Genomic DNA, 9,107 nt, shown 5'->3' with positions numbered 1-9,107 from the left:
AAATCTCTATTGCAACATAAACCAAATAGAGAACTAAACCATATGAATATGCAACAATACATAGGAAAAACAAATATTCAGATATGAAAAAATCCAAAAGTTTTTTATTGCAGTTTGGTTTTCTATGTTCATTAAGAAATAAATATTCGGCTTTGCAATAAAAATAAAGATTGACTGTCAGACCAACATACACTGTTAAGTATGTATTTTCTGTGTCCCCTTGCAAGACTTACTCAAATGGATAGAAGCATGTTCTACGGTTGCTCCTAAATCCCAATCAAACGCTAATTGCTGGCCAACAATGTCTGTTGTCTGCCCACTTTTCTCCAGTCCACAAAGGCCTTCCCTTTCTATTCCAAAGGATGCCATGTCTACACAAGAAGTCTTTGAAAAGTGCGTAAATGAGTTACACTCCATTATTTTCTCTCCTATTCATCACATTCTCTACTCTTAGATTGCAGAACTTGTCTACTCCAACTCTGCGTGCCCATTCTTTCCAGACTCAGTCCTACAGGTTTTCTCTTGTAAGCTTCAATTCTGCAATGTCCTGCACTGAGCTACTTTCCCCTAACCTGGAACAATAACCTTAAATGGTATTTAGCAGATTTCATTTTATACTTCTGTAAAGTTTGTGTACTATCCATAGAGCATTCTTTTATATCCAGTGGGACAACCCCAACAGACAGTGTGGCTTCCATAACGTGTCACACTTATCTCTGCCTCTCCAAGAATGAGGTGAAGAATCGACCCATATGCCTAGACCCTCATGATTGTTAGGAGTCTCACACAAAGTGCAGCAAATGAGTCCTGAATTTGATATACATACAAATGTCGATTCCTAATTTACTTGAGTACCACCAAAGTTCATCATTTAATGGTTCACCTTAATTTCCTTCCATACGAACCCCATCCTTCTCCGTGTTATGCATCATAATATAAAGATGGCATGCACACACCAGTTCCAGAATTAAGGGTTTGTTTTTACATAATGGTAGCAATAAAACACACACATTACACACACACACACACACTTTGTTATCCTTCTGACAGAAGCACACGTTACAGATTTCAATATCATTATTCTTTCCCTTTGTCCTCATAGAATATGATATACATTTAGTAAACCCTGTTTGTCTACCAAATCACAGATTTAGGCACCCTGGGGCAGGTGGTTGTAGTGAAGCTATTACGCATGTTATTCTGATCATGTTTCCCTGGTGTGATACCCAACGGATCAAAAAAAAGGGTCCTCTTCCTCTATCTCCAATCCCCACCCCTTTGAGCAGCCCTCCAACCTGAACAAAGGCACCGCATATGTGAATGGCATCACATCTCAGGCCTCTGAGGGACCTAGCAACAGGTAGCTCTGCAACAGTACTTCAATAAACTATGTGTGAAGTGTAGCAAAACAACTGCTGTCAAACAGTCAGTACCATCCATCTGTGGTTGCCCCATGGTTATTGGGTGGCAACACTGGTATGTCTGTCAGAGACTGATTTCCTCTGCTTCATTAGTTGACAGAGGGAAAAAGAATGGATGTTCCTGAGATACAATTGTCATCTTCAACACTCAGAATCCACAAAGCGTAGGGATTCCGGTGTCCCTGTAGCATTATAATTTATGTATGGGAAGTTGGACAAACCTTACAACATTCTATTGAATTGGATTACACAATTTTGTTACAATGCAATGTATGTAGGAGAAGTTGTGTGGACCTTGCACAAATCCATGTTGGGATTCACACAACTCCACGCAGATGTCAGAATCGTAGGACCTTATCATGAGGTGGGCCATCTACCCAATACAGACGACAGTTTCAGCACACATGCCATGGACCAAAGAACTGTTCTTAGAATTCCCGAGATCCACCCATATGTTCCCTATTCTCACTTCCTGCAGGTATATATTGATAGAATACAGGGGTGATAGGGTTATGCTGTTCTGGTAAGATAATGCATCCTCAGTTTCACCAAACTCCAAATACAACACACAGATTTCTCTGGTGGTGGCACTAAATTATATGCCTCAAAGTGTTATTAGTCCTCTAGCCCAGGCTTCTTCTCCGGGACTGCTATGTCTTTGGTGGCATAAGAGAATGCTGCCATCCATGCAAAGTTCACTGGCTCAGCTTGCACACGGCCCTCGGATAACCATTTGTATTACCTTTAGCATCTGAGTTTCACATACTAATCGATGAATAATCCGAATATTTATAAGAAACCATATCAGACAAAAGAACTTTTAATAATTTAATATTTTACTGCAGTCTTATTCAAATAGCATTATTTTGTATACATTGCAGAACATAATGGAATCTGAACACCTGCAGTACAATCAGGAACAATTTTCACAACAGTGTTACTTCTTAATCACAGTGAGTGGAAGGCAGACGGATGACACGGAGGCTGGTACTTGTTTTCTCAGGTCAGCACTTCCTGCCACCTTTTACTGACTGCTGGTCCTGGCAAACAGGAGCACATGGGGCTGTTGAAGAAGAAAGTGAAAGATTAATGAGTAGTTTTTAAGACATACAGTGCACAGAATTTTGGATTCCGAGCAAGAAATAGAAGCAAAGGATTTATTTTCCCACACATCTACATGAGTGGGGATCATTATTTCTTCAAAGAAAGAATATGAATGGACTTAGGTGTTACCTTAAACATTATCCTTTTAACATTTTGGGCCGTATTTATACTTTTTGGCGCACAACTGCGCCAACGCAGTTGTGTGTCAAAAAATGTAACGCCGGCTAACGCCATTCCAAAGCGCCATGCGGACGCCTTATTTATGGAATGACGTTAGCCGGCGGAGCTGCCTGGTGTGCGTCAAAAAAAATGACTTACACCAGGCAGCGCCGGCGTAGGGGAAAATGGAGCTTGGGCGCCAAAAAATGGGGCAAGTCAGGCTGAGGCAAAATATTCGCCTCAACCCGATTAGCGCCATTTCTTTTGACTCCCAACCCCCATTTAAATGACTCCTGTCATAGCAAAGACAGGAGTCATGCCCCCTTGCCCAATGGCCATGCCCAGGGGACTTATGTCCCCTGCGCATGGTCATTGGGCATAGTGGCATGTAGGGGGGCACAAATCAGGCCCCCCTATGCCACCCAAAAATAAAAATAAAAATACTTACCTGAACTTACCTTAAGTTCCCTGGGATGGGTCCCTCCATCCTTGGGCGTCCTCCTGGGGTGGGCAAGGGTGGCAGGGGGTGTCCCTGGGGGCATGGGAGGGCACCTCTGGGCTCCTTCCGAGCCCACAGGTCCCTTAACGCCTGCCCTGACCAGGCGTTAAAAAATGACGCTAAAGCGGCAGGACGTCATTTTTTTTGACCCGCCCACTCCCGGGCGTCATTTTTGCCCGGGAGTGTAAATACGGCGAACATGCCTCGGAGTCATTTTTTAGATGGGAACGCCTACCTTGCATATCATTAACGCAAGGAAGGTGTCCACGCTAAAAAATGACGCAAACTCCTAGATCTTTGGCGCTAGACGGGTCTAACGCCAAAGTATAAATATGGAGTTAGTTTTGCGTTGGATTTGCGTAAAAAAAACCGACGCAAATCCGGCGCAAACAGAGTATAAATATGCCCCTTTGTCTCTTGGACCGGTGCTGTAATAGAAGGCCAAAACCACAACCTCATCCACCAACTGATACGCTATAAAAGTGTTCTAGTCACATCCTGTGTATCATCTTTCAACATGGTTCTGGCCTGATTGTTTGCCAGACCACTAAAGTTGACATTTTGAGGTGTCAAATTGTAATGGTCAGTGAGTAATAGGTTTACTATAGTCAAAAGGCATCCACGTCTAATCATGTCTATACTTCGTGGCTATTGCATATTAGATATTTCCCTCTGCATTTTTCATTAGGCATTATGTATCAGACATGTAGTGCTGACAATATTACCTACAGCTGCAGTTAGTTGTAGCTTAGTCAGTTGCATAGTCTAATTAAAGGGTGGTGAAGATAAACAGAATATTTTAGACGTGTTTATTTTGAGCCACAATTCTCAAAACAGAAATAGAATTTCAATGATCTCTGGTTCTGAGAGATTCACATTTGTCTTTTTGTTTAAACCCAATGAATTTAAGGGTTTCATTACAGCTCTGGGCTCGTTTTGCAGGTGGGCTGATCAGTGACCCAACTGCCATCCACATTCTTAATGGATCCATGTCCAGAGAGGGACAAAGTGGGTGAATTTCAGGATTTTGCCTCAAAATGATAAATGATAAATGATAAATATGGTATGAGATGTAACTTGCACATCGCCTTTGTGTCCTGTAACTCCATCGCAGGGACTGGCTTCATGACCCTTAGGTGGCCCTTATCTTATGTCCAGCATAAGAGTTTGTGCTTTATCCCTGTGCTGCAGTGACATAAGTGCCCAAAAGAGGCCCTGCTCTAGGACAAAGGCCTCTCTCACCTTGATTTGAACAGGAAACGGCATGACAGACATCTGAACCAATAAGGTAGGGTCATTACATTGTTGGAAATTTAGAGTTTGTTTCAGGGGCAAGCTGTGTTTTTCACTTCAAAGAAAAGTCTGATAAATCATTCCTTGACCTGCTTTGCAAATATCATAAAAGCCATCCTAACTTCCATATGAAACTCTCTGTGTAGGGAATTATCAAAGACTGCTAAAGACAGTTTTCTGAACATACCACCAGGGATTTATTCACAGTATTGGTCTAAGGTCAAAGTGTGCAACCCCTCTGGAGCTTTCATTCAAGGGCTGGAAGTGGCCTGTTGACCACATGAAGACTTCACTGGTCTTTAAAAATGACCTTGGGTGCATTGTCAAGCTTGTTGGATGCCATTTTTGACCTGTTTGGTTTCCATGAGTTGTACTGCTGGAGGAGAACTGAGCACAACCTGTTTAACAGGTGTGCCATGTTGCTTATCTTCACAAAATCAACCCATCTCGCAGACCAAAGTTGTGTAGCACATCTCAACAGCAACATCTGAGAAAGTCTCGAGAGCACCAGAAATCCTGCAAAAGGTGAGCTAATCAAGATATTTTCATCATTATGGTTCCTGCTTTCCCTCTGTGGCTCACGTGCATTTAACTTTGCATCTGTTTTACTGGATGTTGTCTCATGGTTCGAACCACTAAACACATTCATCAAGGCAGATCGCATGTACTCACAGGTCAGCTTCGTTTGGCCTGCTTACCCTGCCCTCATTGGTCTGTGCTGACCAGTGGTGGGCAGGGGAAATCACAGTTGTTAGTGCACAACATCCTACCTTGATTGCCCTCCTACCATAGGTCTTCAGATACCCAGGGATGACAACAATCTACCGCCCACCAGATTCATAGTTGTGGAGTCCAGTGTCTTGTTACTTTGATGTAAGAGCAGCGAATAACCAGGTTTCAAAAGTAGTGTTCAAGCTAATGGATATAATTAGAGCCATACACAAAATATCAATATGCAGTGTTGAAACTGGTTAAGAATCAGAATTTCCATGGGCCAATGTCAGAGCCATTACAGAAATGTGTGATACAGACAAATAATTCACCTACATCCAGGATGTGTGTTTTTTTTTTACCAAGGATAGGATGTGTATAATAATGATTTAATTATATTTTGTTTCAAAGTGAGTCTCCCTCCATCTATAAAGAGTAGGCCCTGCATCATAGGAAATGGGGAATTTGGACTCAGTTTCACTAATCATTTGTGCAAAGCAGTGAAGCATCCTAATTTAGTGTGCTGGATTGCATAAGAGTGAACATACAAGGCAGTGCCATGTTTAAAGATCGATCTGCGAGTGGTGTCTTCCCCTGTGGTGGGCTTCAGTGAGGCTGCCTTGATCGACGCACAGGCCTGCACAGGTGCAGATGTGGGTGGGCACTGTCCAGGAAAGGATCTGTTCTGAAGACAAACATTTCCAGTACAGATTCCTATGCGTGGACAAACTCAGATGGTTTTCACACATTGGATGAGCGGTGTGCACTGCAGCACACAAGCTATGTGCCTTATTTGAGAAATGAATACTTTCCCACCTATTTTAAGTCGGTGTTAGGTTTTGACACAATACCCAGTCCGGTTATCTTAGTAGATTGAGTTTTGCATCAAATCTATGAGTACTTGAGATAATCTGTCCCAGTAACACCTCCCTGACACAAAACAACGCAATGTAGTTTTTGCCCAATGAAAAGTGCACTTTACCAGTGCAGAACACCTTTTGTATTGGATACAAGAAGCAGGCACAGGTTGATCTCATGCTAGTGCCTGTCTTAAGTCTCAATAAACTTGAGGCTTGATGTTCTTTCCTAATCGTTTTCAAGAGGAAAGACGCCATGCTCTCAAGCTGATACATATAGTCCATTATAACACTGGCAAGAGCCAGACAAGATCAGGCACCGTAGACCATTTTGGATGACTGAATTGTGACACCTACATCTGCTCTTTTGAGGAAAACCAAGAGCTGAAGGATCCTACTAAGAAATGCTCATCATCGTCCCAAACTGTGGAGTGAGGGTCAATAATCAATCCATAAGAATTCTTAAGTCCGAAGCAGAACCTATGTATTCTGAAAATGGGGCACATGCTGAAGGCATATATTGGTGCTGGAACAAGCCTCCATAAACAGCCATTAGTCACCTCATGGTAAGAGGCTCTTTCAATGTACTCTTGCACTGACGCTTCACACAGGAAGTGATGGCACCTTTCCAACTTTAACAGCCCCTTTGCTGCAAGGGTGTGAACCACTTGTATTTAGCTTTTACTTTTCACTGAAGACCAATAATCTTCCTTCTACAATGATCCAGATTTGAGCGTACTTTAAATAAAATTACAGATCCTGCTTTAGTCATACTTAATAGCATTTATCTTATAACCTTAATCTTTAGCATGACTTTGGCATTAGTCTTACGACCATCTTACGCTTTTGGAAACTGAAAGTCATCTTTATAAATAATAGAACCACCCTTCACAAAATTAACTAACATTATGAAAGCAGATGCATACTACTAAATAAATATATTTTTTCTTAAATATGGGTGTTACGTTTCTGGATTAGGAATGGTCAGAGGTTTTGTTATCTTCCTTAAATGAAACTTACCTGGCTCACATTGGGGCTCACATTGCGGCTCACATTGAGGGACTGGGTCCTGGCACCACCACTGGTGCACATGCTAAAAAAAAAAGTCAAAGATACATATTACTATCTCATATGTGCTATTAGGTAGCCTGCACATCTGATCTGTATTGCCAAACCTAGCACTCATATCAGACCAAGGCTACTGAACCATACATGGGCATGGCTTTACAAGCCCATTCACATCCCTGCTGTGTTGTATGCAACTACATAGAGATCCATAATATCGAGCTACAAAAGTATTGCATCCGCTACATCATTAAGTATATTTTTCCTATTTTGAACACCTTATCTTGACTTACATTGGGATGTTATGGTTAGATCATTGTAGTGGATGTGAAATTGTTGTCATCGGATATAAAACATGAGACATGGATAGTATTCCCTCTGCCAACACTCACTGAATAAAGACTATCAGTGATTTGGAAACCAGTTAACTAAAGCTCGCCAAGTGAATACAAATCATTTTATTCAATACAAAGAACTAATAAAGGGATTGTTTTTCAAAGTAATAATACATCTAAGTGGAGATCGAACACGCTCTGCAGAGTGATTTACAAAGCTTTATTCAGTTTGGTTTACTTGTATGTATGTTTGACTGGAGCCTGAACAGAAAAAGAGGTGAAGAAAACATCCAACAGTTTGGAGGTAACGGTGACTATGATGGAGATTGAAAAAAAAGTTATTAAAACAATGCAAAAGTCCATCCTGAAATGGACAAACAAAGGTATAAACACATAATTGTTGAATACGGGAGTAATTCAGCTATGGCTGTCAGTTTCATGTAGTTACGCAAATGTATGCATAGTTTACACCTACGTGGACGTCAACTGTTTATTAGTCTCCCAAATGCCTTTCCAATGCATGTTTAATTCACACAATTCTTTTTCAGCACTGCCATTTTACTATTTACATATTTTAAACCTGATTGTGCCTGGGACATGTTCAGTAAAAGAACTAGTATGAAGAGTTTTTTTGTTGTATCCTAAGGTTGGCTGTGGAACAGTTTCCAACCGGAAGTGCTACTGTTGAAAGAGTCAATGTTTAGAGGCCCAGAATATCTCCTGTCGGCTATGCTCTCATTGCTCGTGTAGGACGAAGCATTATGACCTCCATGTAAGAACGGCAACATTCAAATGAAAAGATATAAATTGGCCAAGATAACTTCTCCCACCATGCACTTAGCAAAACATTCAATCAAGGTATTGCTGTTTTGATAGCAGATAATGGCTGGGTCACAATAGGTAGGGCAATACAAGTAATTCTTAATGAAAATAGATCGTGTGTGACCAATATTCCGGCCTTATCATTTGTTTGGAGATTGTATGTTGCAAGCATGTCCTGTCTTATGTCTCATCCCAAATTTTATCATCATCTTTATACAATGTCAAGAGGATCAAATAAAATGGCATCCAGCAAAATGACATCATTGCAGAACGCACAGGATCACTAAATCTGAACAGTTAAAAAGGTAGGTTGGCCCCATAGCGCTTGCCTGTAGCTTGCTCATGTTCCCATATTCCTCTCATTTAATCTGCCCTTTAATAAAAAGTGCTAATGTAAGAACTAATAACTCACGTTCCTGGCATTTCACCACAACTTTAGCATCTTGGCACTGTGTCTCCTGAGTTTCCCTGTGTCCTCCCTTGGCAGACATGGTCGTCTCTTGCGCCGGCGTCAAACTCAGCCACGAGGAAAAATATTGGAAGAGACGCTCCGAGCCATGCCTGGCCTGTCTGAGGATGAGACTTATATACACAGGTGAACTGACCCTTCCGCCTCTTGAGCAGCATTGTTCTTGAAATGTGACTCATTAGTAGTCAGAGTCATGTTTTCACACCCATAAATTGGATCACATCTCCACAGGAAGATCATGTTTAATTGGTTTGTTTTCTTCCTTGAGGGCGGGATGTTGGCTTTTCTTATCTCACAAGATATTTCATACCTAAGCAGCACAGTTCTTAGTTTTCGAGGTGTGTCTTTAATAGGTTTCGTGATAAATCATTA

General features: G+C 41.4%; 1 long non-coding RNA gene across 1 annotated transcript; it reads right to left on the bottom strand.

The window, feature by feature from the left end:
* Window positions 1-2,248: 2,248 nt before the first annotated feature.
* LOC138302128 (uncharacterized) lies at window positions 2,249-8,815 on the bottom strand. The gene is made up of 3 exons (XR_011205293.1): window positions 8,679-8,815; window positions 7,065-7,137; window positions 2,249-2,484 (listed from the first exon to the last, which is right to left on the bottom strand). It is a non-coding gene; the product is annotated as an uncharacterized lncRNA (long non-coding RNA).
* Between the last annotated feature and the right edge of the window lie 292 nt (window positions 8,816-9,107).

The sequence above is a fragment of the Pleurodeles waltl genome, chromosome 6 (genome assembly GCF_031143425.1).
Source record: "Pleurodeles waltl isolate 20211129_DDA chromosome 6, aPleWal1.hap1.20221129, whole genome shotgun sequence".
Taxonomy (NCBI): domain Eukaryota; kingdom Metazoa; phylum Chordata; class Amphibia; order Caudata; family Salamandridae; genus Pleurodeles; species Pleurodeles waltl.
The sequence above is the reverse complement of the archived record's forward strand: the minus strand, read 5'-3'. Positions and strand labels throughout refer to the sequence as shown.